The following is a 12,913-nucleotide window of genomic DNA, read 5'->3' as shown; positions in this document are numbered from 1 at the left end:
TCTACAAATTCATTAAAAACAAAAGGAAGATCCAGGACAATATAATCTTGTTATTCAGTGAGAAGGGAAAGACAATAGCAGAAATGGCTGTAATTGTAAAATGGCTTTTTATTTTAGGAGTGATCAGATAACAAACATAGTGAACATCAGTGTAAAGGGGGAAGAATCTGTGGCTAAAATAGGGAACGAGCAAGTTCAGAATTATGAAGACAAGTTAGATGTCTTCAAGTTGGCAGGGCCTGATGAAATATACCCTAGAAAACTTAGGAACTGGCTGAAGATATCGCTTGTCCACTAGCTATTATTTTTGACAACTCATGAAAGACAGGTGAGATCCAAAGAGAACTGAAAAAGGGAAAATGTAGTACCTGTCTATAAAAAGAGGAATAATGACAATCTAGAGAATTAGAGATCAGTCATCTTAACTTTGGTATCTGGAAAGATAATGGCGTAAATAATCAATCAGTTTGCAAACACCTATGATAATAAGGTGGTAAATAACAACCAACATGGATTTGTCAAGAACAAATCATGTCAAACCAACCTAGTACCCTTCTTGGACATGGTAACAAGCCTTGCTAATAGGGGAGAAAGCAAGAAATGTGACATATCTCAGCTGTAGTAAGATTCACATGCCACCAATCCTCTCTCACAGTGGTCTGTTCTGGGTCCAGTTTTGTTCATTATCTTTATAAATAATTTAGATAACAGCATAAAGAGTAAATTTATGAAGTTTGCAGATGATACCAAACTGGGATGGGTTGCAAATGCTTTGGTGGACAGGATTACACCACAAAATGATATTGACACGCTACAGAAATGATCAGAAATAAATAGGATGAAATTCAACAAGGACAAATGCAAAGTGTTACACTTAGAAGGAATAATCAATAGCAGAGATACAAAATGGGAAATGACTGTCTAGCATGAATTACAGCAGAAAAGGCCCTGGGGTTTAAATTGGACCACAAACTAAACATGAGTCAACAATGTAATACTGTTGGGGGAAAAAAAGGGATCATTCTAGGATGTGTTAGCAGGAGTATTGTAAGCAAGATGTGAGAAGTAATTCTTTGGGAAAAGATGTGCACAATTTGGAAACAGTTCAGACGAGAGCAACAGAAATGATGGAAGGTCTAGAAAACATGACCTTCAAGGAAAGATTGAAAAAATGGAGTTTGTTTAGTCTAGAGAAGAGAAAACTGAGTGGAGACTTGATAACAGTCTCTCAGTACATAAAAAGTTGTTAAAAAAAGGAGGGTGCTAAATTATTCTTATCCGCTACAAAAAGAACAAGAAGTAATGGACATACATGCATCGGACCTCCTTTGGGTGTTCCATCAATCGCATCCTGACAAGCTGGGTCCAAGAGCACTTGGGAACCCTCCTCAAGGCAGAAGGGGTGATACCCGATAATAAGTCTTTCCTGAATTTGATCCTGATTATGCTACATGCAGCGATGATCATTCCTGCATTAGGGTCCAGCCAATCTACGTGTCAGGAGCTAGTAATTCTCAGGGCAGGTATCTAACCCTCAGTGGGCAAACAGCAGGTCAGTCAATGTAATTTCATGGCTTGGGATGCTCCCTTGCCCGATGGCCATGACAGACTCCCCAGGTCTCAGCCGTGGTCCAGTCTTGCTCTTGCTCCAGCCTGATCCTTAGTCCTATCCTTTCTTTGTTCTGAACCTCTCTTCAGTCCTGACTCTGACCTTTTGACCAGTTCATGGCTGGCCTGCTTGCCACCACATGGACCAAAAAGCCAGACTACCATGGCTCTGACCACTAGGCCTGCTCCTCTGCGTCTTGGTAGCTGACACTGTGAATCACTGTGATGCCAAAGAACTGCCTCCCTTCTCTCATACAGGTTATTGTGGCTTTCAGCGGGAATAATCTGCATAGAAGCTCCATTGCCAATGAGTGGGTAAGTACACACTAATGCTGTTGCAGCAATATGTGGGCCTGCTTAGAAGACTTTTCTGCCTGCGTCAGGCTCTGACCCATAATCAGCCATTTGATTTCTTAAGATCCATATTAAAATCACTTTGCACAGTGCACCTTTCCCTCCCCCGACAGTTCCATGCCAATATTCAAGCTTCCCTCTCACGGTTTATCATACTTTTACATTTCCTCAGCTGGGACATAATTTCTCCTTACACTCTTTGTGTAGCAAGCCATCGTATATTTAATCAGTCAGCAATGGCTTACTAAACTGAATCCCGGTAACAGGAATTTCATGTTGGTGCAACACAGTAATTCAAACAACATGTTTCTGTTTGTATTTGGGGGGGAACATGATACAGATCTGAGCTTAGACACAGGGAATGACATCAATAGGCTTCCTGTTTTCCCTTCCTTCTAAAAGTCCCTTTATTTTCATACTAAATAGGATGCAAGTACACTTCCGTCCTGACAGCGCTGTACTCCCATACTGACAATATACCAGAGGATGGTTTTGGGTAGAAGGACCCCTAGCGTCTTGTCAGATTTCCTTGTTTGAGCTGGTGATTCTAGTTTCCTGTTTCTCTTAGTAAACTGTATCTAGAACATACTTCCAAACCAATTGAATTTGGTAGTCAGTGTAAAATGCTATTTATAGTATATTTTGATCAGCACACTACCAAAATATATATTATACTTTGCATGCCTCCTGGGCACGTCACTTTCAAACCAAACGTTTTACAGGTGGCTGCTGCCTCATTTTCTGGATGCTTAACTTGAGGCATGTGGGTATAGTAGGAAAAGGCCTGAAAGAAAGGCCCATGTATCGGAGGCCTGGCATGAGGCCTAAGGCCTGGTCTAAAGTGGTAAACACTTTCCCGATATGAAGCAAAATCAGGCTGTGAGCAAGACAGGCTCTGCTCATGGAATTTGGCAAGCACAGGGCTGCTCCTGCAGAAACACATATTCCTAAGAGGGGGTAGGCACAGAGTGCGCACAGAGACACATTCCAGAAGGCTGGTACCAGAATACCTCGATACCAGCGCATTTCCCACATGTAGCAGAAACACACTGACCCCTCCTAAATAAGGTGTAGTCGTCAGCATGATGAATAGAAATATTTTGATCAAACCAATATGTACAAGGCCGGCACAGCTAGGAATGTTAGATGGCATATACCTGAATAGTTGTGTAACTGCATCAGATTTTAGTGGCTACACGACTATCTGATAGTCCCCGGAGGTGGGACCGGCAGCCAGTGCACCTGCCACCCTGCGCTACTGCCTTTCTATCAGAGGCAGCAGTGTGGGGTGGCAAGCAGGAGCTGGTCTGCGAGGGGAGCTAGTTGTGTTTGGCTTCAGATTTCACTCTATGAATTCTCAAGCAGCTCCAGCATGTATGCAGAGGTGAACTGTAGCTAATATTCATGGGTTAAAAAAAGGGAGATAAATTACGTGTCAGCTCATACAGAGGAAGCACAAAAAAGGCGTTTGTCCTGCCGAAAGAGATTGACAATTATCTCATTAAAGCATTTCCAAGAAATTGATTTAGCTGTTACGAAGAAAGTCTTAATAATGAACATCTGGTGTTGTTTTCAATTAAATATCCTGACACTAAACTCTGAGTACAAAAGTTGCTTTCAAATTTGTAATGTTATTTTTTAGAAACTGGTAAATGCAAACAAAAATGTCACTAATTTAAATTCCTTTTCCCCTTTTGCTGCTGTTTTTACTTATTCTCATAAGCTACGTCTACACTACACTGGAGTATTCCGAAATAGCTATCCCGTATATTCACTGCAAGCCCGTTTTTTCGGGTTCGCTATTCTGATGTCTCTGTAAACCTCATTCCACGAGGATTAAGGGATGTTTTGGAATAGCAGGTACCGTGCCACATTATGAAATAAGCTATTTCGAAATAAGAGAAATAAAATACGTAGTGACTGTTGGAAGTTTTTTGATGTAGCACATCTAGAGATAGAAATATGATTACTACAACATTTATTCTTTTCTCTTTGTACTACTGATACTTCATTTTCGTGTTATGTTTTAATTAAATAAATTTAATATATTTTATGTTTTGCTAGGTTTTAAAACAACAGCAGTGCCCTTAATTGATACTCTTTTACCACTGTTTGAAATGGGTGAGTTGGTTTAAACATATACTGAAGATCCCTTATTTCTTTTTGCATTTAAAATTCTGTACAATGAAGACAAAAATATTATGCTCTGTATTTCTTAGTCTGTTTTGAGGAGAAAAGTGATTTATCTAACAGCTGACTAATTACACATCACCCCCTAACTGAATTCTAAACTGTTAGTGTTACTCCTTCCAAAATATATGCATCTGTGTATACAGATGTATGAAACAAGGACTAGAAGTATTGTTTGTCTAGGCGAGTGGCTATTTAGATGATGACTTGAAGCTGCTTCCTGTTTATGAGGTAATAATATCTGTGTCCATCTTGTTTTCTAAATAAGACCAAGATGTTTATTTAGCCCAGTTATTTGTAAATTAACAGGAACACTGTGAAGCATCAGTATGGTTAAGGGCAAGATTCTGCCACTGTTTGATGAAGGCTCTGGCCCTAAATATTAGAGTGAATTAAAATGATAGCTTTAGGGGGCGACTCAGGCCAAGCTGCTATTGATTTCATTGGGAGTTTAGCAAGAATAAGAATTGCAGAATAGGGCCCAGAAAAAGGAAAGATTAAATAATGAAAGGCAACGCTAAATTGGCTCTTCTTGTTATAAGGCAGGGGTGTCCAAACTTTTTTCAAAGAGGGCCAGATTTGATAAAGTGAACATGCGTGAGGGCCGACCATTTTGCCTGACATTCTTTGAACCATTAAAATTAAATGCAAATTAACTATTTTATGCAAAGTTTATTGCAAACGGCATACTTTTCATTCCGTCACATGGATGACAAATCTAAACAGGTGTTAAATCACTCTGCCTTTCATATCTGAAGGCCAGATGAAAAAAAAATCCAGGAAGATGAAATATATGTCAGGAACATTGTAAAGTACATTACATATTATTGGTAATAAAGGTTGTCTGTCAACTTTTAAGTTCAAAAAATATGAACAGGAACATAACACCAAGTATACATGTTGTGTCCAAATATATTTATAACTGATTTAGACCAACTGACATTAACTGAGATTTTACAATGTATTCATCTCAATACATATGGATTCGTTGGGGGCCATAAAAGATAGATATTGCCAAATTACCTGTGGGGCCGTATTAAACCGGAACACGGGCCGCAATTGGCTCGCGGGCCGGACTTTGGACATGCCTGTTATAAGGAATATGGATGGAAAGTTTGTGAATAGCAGTGAATCAGAACAAAGTGCTACCGCAAACAGCCATTTACTTGAGAGTCAATAACCGCATAGCGTCCCTGAGATCTGCTTTTCAGAACAGTAAGAGGTATCAGTTGAGATGACTTACTAATAGGCTTATCAAAATTAAAATTGCTCCCAGCAGGGGGTGAACTATTACGATGCGTTTTCTGTAGGCGAGAGACTTTTCTGACAAGTTGAAAAGTGATCTCAAGATACAAAAAGCAATTATTCCAAAGACCTCAAACCTGTGTCATGTAGTAGCTGTGGCAAATAATGCCACTGGGAGAGAGATCAATTTATTTTTCTAACTATGAAATTACCCTATGCCTACTAAATGGAGTAGCCTGGTTTTGAAATATACAAGACAGTTTCATTATTTCCATTTCAGAACCATAGAGAAACGTGTAATGTGGGTCGCCTTTATTTGTTGATTGTAAAGAATGTCATTCTAGCAAAAAGACCCAGACTGACAGCTCTTGTTTCTTTGTGAAGGTTCCTGCATTATGGCTTTTAAACTAGCAAGCAAGATTGATACTTTAAACAAATTGCTAACTCCTGTTTTACTTTGCATGTATGTATTTCTTCCTGCTGTTATTATTAATGCTGCAGTAGCATCCACACAGCTCAGCTTGGGAGGTGCTATATGAACGCATATTGAGAAACAGTTCCTGTTTAAATGCAATTGTAGCTAATATGCATCTGCTCTCAGGGTGGTACAGAGGGGCAGAGCAGCACTGCGGAGATGATGCTGCGGGGAACTGGCTTTTAAGCTGGCTCCCCCCAGCATTGGCTCCTGTTCCCACCCCCCACAGCCTCTCATAGAGCAAGGTGGGCGAGGAAGCGAGTAGTCGATACTCCACTCGACTACTCACTATCATCCCTACTTGGAACCTGACCTATTTTGATGCGTCTCTCTCAGGACGGATGTGACATGCAGTTACTCTCAGGCTTGTGAGAGTTGGGAGCAGTTACTATCAGCCAGATTTCCATGACAAGCAAAAGAGGGGCATGGAACATTTCTCCAGAAATGGATGGTTACATATAGCAACTGGACTAATTTCAAAGTCCAGTGATGAGTTTGTGGACTGTATTTGATAGCGCTTTCTACCCATGGAGAACAGGAATATCTGAGTGCACTGTCATATAGCTAAGGACACAGAAAAAGGAGATTGGTGATAATATACTAGGGTTGGGTGGTTTTGCGCTCCTGTGGTAAGATTTACCAAAAAGTAGAGGAAGCAAAAAAGCACTGCAGTATCCTGGTGGGCGTATGCACCTATCTAAAGGCTATGTGTGTCCTATTGTCTTGTAGCAGTGCCTGGGGCCTCTGTTATGCATCCAGCCCCATTGTGCTAGGCTCCATCCCCTCACATAAAGAGATGGTCCCTGCCCCTAGCAGCTTACAATCTACACACAAACCAAGAGACAGCAGGCAGATGAGAGTACATGAAGCAATGAAGGTCATAACAGAAAGCAATGCTAAATGCAGTGTCGTCAGTGCACCTCTCCATTCCACTGACAAGTCTAATCAGAGTTAGGGATGTTATTCAAATTGTTAACTGGATGACTGGAGCAGCCCCGCCTGCGACACGCATGCCTTAGCCTGTAGTTCTGGATGTATTCATTTGACAGCCTTTCAACCACATTTCCAACTCTTTGAAAGTGTTCTTTTCAATTTTAATAAATAAGGGTCTAGACTGTGTCCCAATAAAGGGGGGCTGAGAATAAAATGTTGTAGCCCAGAGGGCTAGCTGAGATTTATGATATTCACTGCCTTGCCTTCATTGTATTCTGCCTTTATTATATTCAGCAATAATGCAAGGAACTTCCAGGCTGGTATTCTGTAGGATAAGAGCTTCAGTGGCTAGAATAAGGCTTGTGACCTATGAATTTTGGCCTAGATAAATGGCCCAATGATAACCTCTAGGTTTAAGAGATCTGGAAACAGAGTGTGAGGGGGAGTTTTGTCCATAATGACGCTGGCTAGTCATTCAAGACTGAACGCTGGTTGGAGAAGATCTTACCTAACCTGATTTTAGTCTTTTCTCTCATCAATCCTCTTACTAAATATCACCCCAAAACTGAAAGCCATTAGCAACTTTGGCACATGAACATACAACATATGGCTGCTTGATATTCTAGAAAGAGCTAAACTCATTTCTGATTATCAAGCCATCTTAAAAAAAAAAAATCCTGCGTCATAAGAATGAGTTGAATTTCCTAGGGTTTATCTACACCTCAGGTGGAATTGTATAAACAGACCAAAATGTAAATCACTCTGAGATGGCTCTCTGGATATTTTTGCTTATGGTGTTTTCACCCAACAGGTATATTAGAATTCTAATAGCATATGACATAGTTCATATGGCTTTTGACCTTTGCATTTGAGAGCAAACTCTTGACAGACCATGGAAACTGTAAAGGGCGTTTAATTCTGAATTCACTAAGGCTGGTGAATCTATCTTCCCGGTCCTCAGCCTGAGAGTGACACAGACTTATTTAAAATTTAAAGATGACCTTCTTCAGGAAAAATATTAAGCTTGTGCCATTTTCTGCTCCTGTTTTCTGTATAAAGATGGCCTGAAAGGATTTCATATTAAAAAAAATATATTTTTGTCTGTCTTTTTTTGCATTGTAAATTCAGGAATTTCTTGCCCCCAGGAAATTCTGTGGTGAATGGAGACTCAGTGAATATAGGACAAGAAACTGAAAATTGAACAAACTGAGAAGAGAAGAGATTCCACTTACACCTCTGAGAAGTCCTCCAGCAAATCTAGGGAAGACCACACCTGACATTTCCAATATTGCTATAGTTAAAAATCAAGCAGAGTACAATGCAAACACCACCACAAATAAACAATTAACTTTCAACACCTTTTTCTATAAAAAAATAACATAACAGGAGACAAATACATTTTTAAAAGAACCTTTGCAGGTGACCTTTAAACAAGCATGATCTGTGATTTTTCCTGGCTGGTTGTACTTCACACTGGTTCTTGACTGGATGGCTGGAGCATTGTTAGTAAGGTGAAGAGATTCTCTCATCACTTGAACCACCCCTAAAATATGAATTTAAGAGCTTCACTTTAGGCAAACATTTTTGAAAATGTTGGCCTGTTTTGTTTGATTTGGAGCTTGCTGTGAGGGGCGGACCTCTTTTAAACAGCTGGCTCTGTATGTTTAACAACAGTGAGAAGAATTTTTTTTAAACCAAATGTTGCTCTCTGTAAATATGGATCATTCCACTGACTCCAGATTTACGCTCATGTAAATACAATGCAAACAAGTAACTGTGCCTGCCAGTACTATAGTTGCAAATACGACTGGATGAGCAAGAGGGTACATTTGTGCACAAACATACCTCTGTGTGCAGTGGCATGCATGAGAACACCTGTTTGCAGGGCACACTCATACTCTGCGCATGCAACTGAAGTACCCGGCATTGAATATTCAAAAGTGCTCATGGGAGCTAGGTGCCCACTTCCCACCGAAAGCTAACAGCACCTAACTCCTTTTTGAAAATTCCATCTTGTTCTGGGTTTTTGACTAATAGGAATGCGTCAGAGCAATAAATGCATGCTGGGTGTTTGCACTGCCGGAATCGCTTTTCCGCAAAACGGCGGACACTAGGAACAGGAAAACAATTGCTGATCTCAGTATGAAATGTTTTCTATCCCTACATTTTACCATTCCTATCTGTCCCAATCAGAACTTTATGACCAAATGTTACCAGATTCTTTCCAATGAAATATTTATGAATTACAACTACCTTCATTGCAGCTACAAATTATATCAAGCTCTTCAACTTTCAGAAAAATACGTGCTGGATGGACATACAAGGCAAATATGTATTCAGACAACTTCTGTCTTTTTAAATATATGTTAGGAAAGATATGGGAATAAATTGCAAATGCTTTTGCAAATCATTGATATCTTTCATTTGCATACTGCTGTCCAGACGCAAGGCTATTGTAGAGCTTCCTCTGCAGTGTGTCCCCTGATGGTTATGATCTTGCATGCAGGCCCCTGGGCATTGCCTAATAAAAAGCCAAGTTCCTGTTTGTTTGCCAGACTCATCATTGCAAAAATCAATATGATATCATGTGAAAATAAAGCATTTGACCTAGTTTCCTTCTTCAGAAAACAGCTTCTTTGTGCTGTCCCTCTTTCATCCTCCGATGATGGACACTTTTAGCTGGGCTGTGCCATACAAAAAGAAGATCCCTTAGGATCAGAATGTGCACAGCTGTGTTTGCTAAAATGTATGTTCAAAGACCTTAAACAGCACATTTGCATCAACCTGATTTTTGTCTCGATTCAGGGCCTGATCCCAAGTCTATTGTAGTCAATGGGAGTCTTTCCATTGATATCAGGAGCTTTGGATCAGTCCCTCAATCACTCCCGTGAACAAGACGACACACTTGTATGGGCTAGAAAAAAGGTGTTCTCTCTCTCTCTCTCTCTCTCGCTCTCTGTCTTTTTAAGTTGATGTTTTCACCATCCTCTCCCAGTTGCAGTGAGAAAAGAGTGCCAGGCCCCTCCACTGAAGCTATGGTGAGACACAGGACAGTGTTTCTCAACGATTCAAAGTCAGAACTTTCCATAACTCACTTCCACTTGCTCCAAAAATAAGTACAAATGAAGTACGGATGATTAGCCCATAAAATACAACGACTGCTACAAGCACTACACTTGTCCTCACAAACTTGGAAGGCTTTGGCCACTTCTAGATTTTTCTGGAGATGTTATTTTCCTTGCTGTAGATTGTAACCACCCCTTTGCAGGCCTCCCGATTGCCTTCCCAGAGCCACAATTAACTACTGTATTATATAAACAATTAAGAACCACTGCAGTAGTGTAAAACTGTGTGTTTGTAGTCTTCCCAGCAATTCATCCATGCTTACACTTCTTTTAGGATTCTGTTTTCATTTTGGGGTCAATAAAGAACGTCTAATGGAGCCATATTGGCCTCTTACTATTCTCTGGGTGTGTCTAGACTACAGGGCTTTGTCGTCAAAAGTGGACTTTTGTCGACAAAACTATACCTGCGTCCACACTGCCTTTGAGTTATGTCGACAAAACTCAGCAGTTTTGTCGACGTATGTCAGGCATGTCCAAAGTCCGGCCCGCGGGCCAATTGCGGCCCGTGTTTCGGTTTAATACGGCCCCACAGGTAATTTGGCAATATCTATCTTTTATGGCCCCCAACGAATCATATGTATTGAGATGAATACATTGTAAAATCTCAGTTGTCAGTTGGTCTAAATCAGTTATAAATATATTTGGACACAACATGTATACTTGGTGTTATGTTCCTGTTCATATTTTTTGAACTTAAAAGTTGACAGACAACCTTTATTACCAATAATATGTAATGTACTTTACAATGTTCCTGACATATATTTCATCTTCCTGGATTTTTTTTTCATCTGGCCTTCAGATATGAAAGGCAGAGTGATTTAACACCTGTTTAGATTTGTCATCCATGTGACGGAATGAAAAGTATGCCGTTTGCAATAAACTTTGCATAAAATAGTTAATTTGCATTTAATTTTAATGGTTCAAAGAATGTCAGGCAAAATGGTCGGCCCTCACGCATGTTCACTTCATCAAATCTGGCCCTCTTTGAAAAAAGTTTGGACACCCCTGACGTATGTAAACCTCATTCTATGAGGAATAACGCCTTTTGTTAACAGAGTTCTGTCGATAGAAGGCATTATTGCATCTACACTGTCCTTTGCGTCCACACTGTTATGTCGACAAAGCGGCTTGCTTTGTTGACAGAACTGGATGTAGTCTAGATGCTCTTTGTCGACAGAAGCTTTGTCGACAGTATCTGTCGACAAAACTTCTGTCGACAAAACCCTGTAGTGTAGACATACCCTCTTTGTCCTTTGCATCAGGATAGCTTGTTGTTTTATCTTTAATATTGACTCCTTTAATCCTGAGAAACAGCCAGCTTTCTTAACTTCCTCCTCTTAGATTTTCCTCCTATGGGACCTTACCTACTAATTCTCTGAGTTTGTTAAAGTCTGCATTTTTAAGACCATTGTCCTTATTCTGTTGCCCTCAATCGTTAGAATCATGCGGTACGTCATTTCATGATCACTTTCACCCTCAGATTCAGAACCAATTCCTGCCTGTTGGTCAGAATCACGTCTAAAATATTTGTCTCCCTGGTTACTGCCTCTGCTTTCTGAAACGCAAAGGTGTCTCCAGTGCATTCCAAGCACTTGTTAGAAATTGTGTTTCTTTTTGTTTTTGTAATGCTTTTCCAATAGATGTCAGGGTAGTTAGATTTCCTCATTACTACTTGGTCTTGTGTTGAATATTTCTGTTGTTTGATGTGGTATCCCCCATCCTCTTCCTGTCTTGGTGATCTTTAGTCAACCCTATCATGACATCATCTCTATTTGTTTTCTGCCAGTGTCTCTCTGAAATGAGAGATCCACTCACTCCTTGGTCATTATAGTGCAATTTTTTAATTTGGTGCATAAGGATGCACTCACTGTGCCTGCTCTGTTGGAATTGGCACACACTGCTAACAAACTAGAACTCGCTCTGCTGGCAGATTTAGCTGTGGACCGTTTGCCTCTGATGTTTTGTAAGTTTAGCCTAGTGAGTTAGTTTCTAAAAGGGATTCCTTAGCATTCTAATCAGAACACATCCTCTCCTGTGGTCAGACGATTGCTTTGACTTATACTTGGCTCCCATCGCCTTTGCATCTGGGCTCCACTGAAGACTTAAGGCAGGAACACAAAGTCATGGTGAGAGGCTGAAGTGCTAAATTAGCTGACTCATAAGGACAAGTGATTATTCCCTTTTATTAATGATTATTCCCCTTTATTCAGCTCTGGTGAGGCCACATCTGGAGTACTGTGTCCAGTTCTGGGCCCCCCACTACAAAAAGGATGTGGACGCATTGGAGAGGGTCCAGCGGAGGGCAACCAAAATGATTAGGGGGCTGGAGATCATGACCTATGAGGAGAGGCTGAGGGATTTGGGTTGTTTAGTTTGCAGAAGAAAAAAGGGGGGGGGGATTTGGTAGCGGCCTTCAACTTCCAGAAGGGAGGTTCCAAACAAGATGGAGAAAGGCTGTTCTCAGTAGTGACAGATGGCAGAACAAGGAGCCAATGGTCTCAAGTTACAATGGGTGAGGTCTAGGTTGGATATTAGGAAAAATGATTTCCCTAGGAGCGTGGTAAAGCACTGGGATGGGTTACTTAGGGGAGGGGGTGGAATCTCCATCCTTAGAGGTTTTTAAGTCTCAGCTTGACAAAGCCCTGGCTGGGATGATTGAGTTGGGATTGGTTCTGCTTTGACAGGGGGCTGGACTTGATGACTCCTGAGGTCTCTTCCAGCCCTAGGATTCTGAGACAAAAAGAAATTAAACCATTTATACAAACCCTGCAAAGTTATATCCCTGAGTTTCCCTGCTCTGAGACATGACTGATGGCCCAGAAGGATGTTTAAGTGGGGATGGTGACCTCCATCAACAACCCAAGTCAATAATTATGAGTAGGAAGCAATTTATAGGCTGCTAAAATGCTTTCTTGGATATGGATTAGGGACAAAACGTATGCAGATCCTGAAGCAAAACCCTGTTGTGAAATTGTCTGGAAAC

The sequence above is a fragment of the Pelodiscus sinensis genome, chromosome 4, assembly GCF_052426305.1.
Source record: "Pelodiscus sinensis isolate ZL-2025 chromosome 4, ASM5242630v1, whole genome shotgun sequence".
NCBI lineage: Eukaryota > Metazoa > Chordata > Testudines > Trionychidae > Pelodiscus > Pelodiscus sinensis.
The sequence above is the reverse complement of the archived record's forward strand: the minus strand, read 5'-3'. Positions refer to the sequence as shown.